This window comes from Drosophila innubila, unplaced genomic scaffold, assembly GCF_004354385.1.
Source record: "Drosophila innubila isolate TH190305 unplaced genomic scaffold, UK_Dinn_1.0 43_U_U, whole genome shotgun sequence".
Classification (NCBI taxonomy): domain Eukaryota; kingdom Metazoa; phylum Arthropoda; class Insecta; order Diptera; family Drosophilidae; genus Drosophila; species Drosophila innubila.
The window spans coordinates 1-4,464 of NW_022995674.1; the positions used below are offsets into that span (position 1 = coordinate 1).

The window sequence follows — 4,464 nt, forward strand, 5'->3', positions numbered from 1 at the left end:
GCTGATGTAGCCTTTAAACGTGATGGTAAGGTGGTGATTTCTGAACGCGATCCATGGGCTTGGAAAGGTTATCAACTATATGGTGTTGTCGCTGAATCCGTAGGTTTAACGTGGGGTGGCCGCTGGACAAGAATTCATGACTATGGCCATACTGAATTCCGAATGCCTGGACTACGTAAAAATCGTGAATCTGCTGAACGCTTAATTGCAGAAGCACAAGGTAAAGGTCTCATGGCAAATAATATTGAGGTCAATTAATGGAAATTTGATTGTTGTAGGAAATTGCTTACAACAATCACAGCGATTGTCATCTATACGATTACTGCTCAGTTTTGTATTCTATGGTTATCGGGAACAGGAAGTTTCCCAGACAAAATAAAAATAGCACATCGTCTGAGCATCAGGAACGTGAGATTCGACAGGAGTCAAATCTAACACACCAATACGAAGAAAACCCCATCAGGATGATGGGGTTTTCTTTTTGTATTCAATTACTTTTTAAGCTTCTTTCAACTTAACAACTGGTTATTTTTCTTCCTATGCCCAGTCTGCATTCTTTTCTATGGTACTTTTCGTCTTTCCTTTTCTTCACGCATAAAAAAACACCCTCAACATAGTTGAGGGTGTTTTAGAATTAAAAGCTGGCGATGACTTACTCTCACATGGGTAACCCCACACTACCATCAGCGCTAAGAGGTTTCACTTCTGAGTTCGGGAAGGGATCAGGTGGTTCACTCTTGCTATTGTCGCCAGCAAACTGTTATGGACTTTTTCGGGTCTTATTGGATTGCCTTACTTTGTTCCAAATCTTGCGCTCGGGCAAAGCAGTGCTTTGCTTATCCTCGCTCAAACAGAACATTTGAGTTGGGTATTGTAACTAGCTTTACAACTAAATCAAGTATCTTTGATCTTTTATGAATCAAATGATGCTATCTATACAACTGCTTGGGTGTTGTATAGTCAAGCCTCACGAGCAATTAGTATTGGTCAGCTTCATGCGTCACCGCACTTCCACATCCAACCTATCAACGTCGTAGTCTTCAACGGCTCTTTAGTGGACATAAAGTCCAAGGGAAATCTTATCTTGAGGTAGGCTTCCCGCTTAGATGCTTTCAGCGGTTATCCCTTCCGAACATAGCTACCCGGCGATGCGACTGGCGTCACAACCGGTACACCAGAGGTTCGTCCACTCTGGTCCTCTCGTACTAGGAGCAGATCCTCTCAAATTTCCAACGCCCACGGTAGATAGGGACCGAACTGTCTCACGACGTTCTAAACCCAGCTCGCGTACCTCTTTAAATGGCGAACAGCCATACCCTTGGGACCTGCTTCAGCCCCAGGATGAGATGAGCCGACATCGAGGTGCCAAACACCGCCGTCGATATGAACTCTTGGGCGGTATCAGCCTGTTATCCCCAGAGTACCTTTTATCCGTTGAGCGATGGCCCTTCCATACAGAACCACCGGATCACTAAGACCTACTTTCGTACCTGCTCGACTTGTGGGTCTCGCAGTTAAGCGCGCTTTTGCCTTTATACTCTACGCGTGATTTCCGACCACGCTGAGCGCACCTTCGTACTCCTCCGTTACTCTTTAGGAGGAGACCGCCCCAGTCAAACTACCCACCAGACATGGTCCTCGTCCCGGATAACGGGACAGAGTTAGAACCTCAATATTACCAGGGTGGTATTTCAAGGATGGCTCCATAGCAACTGGCGTCGCTACTTCAAAGCCTCCCACCTATCCTACACAAGTAAGATCAAAGTTCAATGTCAAGCTGCAGTAAAGGTTCACGGGGTCTTTCCGTCTAGCCGCGGGTACACCGCATCTTCACGGCGAATTCGATTTCACTGAGTCTCTGCTGGAGACAGCGCCCCCATCATTATGCCATTCGTGCAGGTCGGAACTTACCCGACAAGGAATTTCGCTACCTTAGGACCGTTATAGTTACGGCCGCCGTTTACTGGGGCTTCGATCAAGAGCTTCGCTTACGCTAACCCCATCAATTAACCTTCCAGCACCGGGCAGGCATCACACCCTATACGTCCACTTTCGTGTTTGCAGAGTGCTATGTTTTTAATAAACAGTTGCAGGGGCCTGGTTTCTGTGGCTGCCAATAGCTCAAGGAGCAAGTCCTATCACCGTCAGCAGCGTACCTTCTCCCGAAGTTACGGTACCATTTTGCCTAGTTCCTTCAGCAGAGTTCTCTCAAGCGCTTTGGTCTACTCGACCTGACCACCTGTGTCGGTTTCGGGTACGATTCCTGTGTAACTGGTGCTTAGAGACTTTTCCTGGAAGCATAGTATCAGCCACTTCACGAGTAAACTCGCTTGCTATCAGTTCTCAGCATAGAGCACCCCGGATTTGCCTAAGATGCATGCCTACTACCTTCCACCTGGACAACCAACGCCAGGCTGACTTAACTTTCTCCGTCCTCTCATCGCATTACACAGAAGTATTGGAATATTAACCAATTTCCCATCGACTACGCCTCTCGGCCTCGCCTTAGGGGTCGACTCACCCAGCCCCGATTAACGTTGGACTGGAACCCTTGGTCTTTCAGCGAACGGGTTTTTCACCCGTTTTGTCGTTACTCACGTCAGCATTCGCACTTCTGATACCTCCAGCATGCTTCTCAACACACCTTCATCGGCTTACAGAACGCTCCCCTACCACGTATACTTACGTATACATCCGCAGCTTCGGCATATAGTTTTAGCCCCGTTACATCTTCCGCGCAGGCCGACTCGACTAGTGAGCTATTACGCTTTCTTTAAAGGGTGGCTGCTTCTAAGCCAACCTCCTAGCTGTCTATGCCTTCCCACATCGTTTCCCACTTAACTATAATTTTGGGGCCTTAGCTGGCGGTCTGGATTGTTTTCCTCTTGACTACGGACGTTAGCACCCGCAGTCTGTCTCCCGGATAGTACTCATAGGTATTCGGAGTTTGCATCGGTTTGGTAAGTCGGGATGACCCCCTAGCCGAAACAGTGCTCTACCCCCTATGGTATTCGTCCGAGGCGCTACCTAAATAGCTTTCGGGGAGAACCAGCTATCACCGAGTTTGATTAGCCTTTCACCCCTATCCACAAGTCATCCCCTGGCTTTTCAACGACAGTGGGTTCGGTCCTCCAGTTAGTGTTACCCAACCTTCAACCTGCTCATGGATAGATCACCCGGTTTCGGGTCTATACCCAGCAACTAAACGCCCTATTAAGACTCGATTTCTCTACGGCTCCCCTATGCGGTTAACCTTGCTACTGAATATAAGTCGCTGACCCATTATACAAAAGGTACGCAGTCACCGAACATGTCGGCTCCCACTGCTTGTATGCATGCGGTTTCAGGATCTATTTCACTCCCCTCACAGGGGTTCTTTTCGCCTTTCCCTCACGGTACTGGTTCACTATCGGTCAGTCAGGAGTATTTAGCCTTGGAGGATGGTCCCCCCATATTCAGACAAGGTTTCACGTGCCTCGCCCTACTCGTCATCATTATATGTGCACTTTCGTGTACGGGACTATCACCCTCTACGGTAGCACTTCCCAGAGCTTTCCGCTAATACACATATAACTTAATGGGCTGATCCCCGTTCGCTCGCCGCTACTGAGGGAATCTCAATTGATTTCTTTTCCTAAGGGTACTGAGATGTTTCACTTCCCCTCGTTCGCCTCGCATGACTATGTATTCATCATACGATACCTACCTTATGGTAAGTGGGTTTCCCCATTCAGAAATCTCCGGATCACAGGATATTTGCCGCCTCCCCGAAGCTTATCGCAGGCTATTACGTCTTTCATCGCCTCTGACTGCCAAGGCATCCACCACATGCACTTAATTACTTGACTATACAACCCCAAACAGTCGCTAATCCTTACAAGTAGGATCAACAATGTGGATTTAACCACTTCTATTTGTTGCTTGTGAACTTAATCACTGTACAGCTTCAATTTAATTCATATACCAAAACGCTTGATTCAGTTTTATCGCTAGTGCTCATTTCATTCAACATTAACAATTGCTTGTTAAGCTGCATAAAACGAGTTAAACAATTATTTCAACTCAAATATATTCTGTTAATGATTCACTACTGCCTCGTCAGCAAGTAGTTCACTGTGATAAATCACAGAAGTTAATAAACTCAATTTGATTCAGTTCATTAATTTCTATAATCAATCTTTTTTTTAATCAGGTAACTGCGTAGTAGTGGTGGAGACTAGGAGAGTCGAACTCCTGACCTCCTGCGTGCAAAGCAGGCGCTCTACCAACTAAGCTAAGTCCCCAGCTTAAGATCTTAATATATCTGCTCTTCTGTGTTCAGTAGACTTGGTGGGTCTGACAAGACTTGAACTTGTGACCCCACGCTTATCAAGCGTGTGCTCTAACCAACTGAGCTACAGACCCTCAGATACATCAATGAAGAACAACTTGTTGTGGATTCTTACCAATCGTCAATCTTTCGTT

At 46.7% G+C, this 4,464-nt stretch overlaps 2 non-coding genes and 1 pseudogene across 2 annotated transcripts; all 3 read right to left on the reverse strand.

Annotated features, from left to right (window-relative positions):
- Window positions 1-639: 639 nt before the first annotated feature.
- Window positions 640-754, reverse strand: LOC117793244 (annotated as a pseudogene).
- A 3,456-nt stretch (window positions 755-4,210) lies between these two features.
- Window positions 4,211-4,283, reverse strand: Trnaa-ugc. Its single transcript has one exon. It is a non-coding gene; the product is annotated as a tRNA-Ala (tRNA).
- Window positions 4,284-4,330: 47 nt separating this feature from the next.
- Trnai-gau lies at window positions 4,331-4,404 on the reverse strand. Its single transcript has one exon. It is a non-coding gene; the product is annotated as a tRNA-Ile (tRNA).
- Window positions 4,405-4,464: the final 60 nt, after the last annotated feature.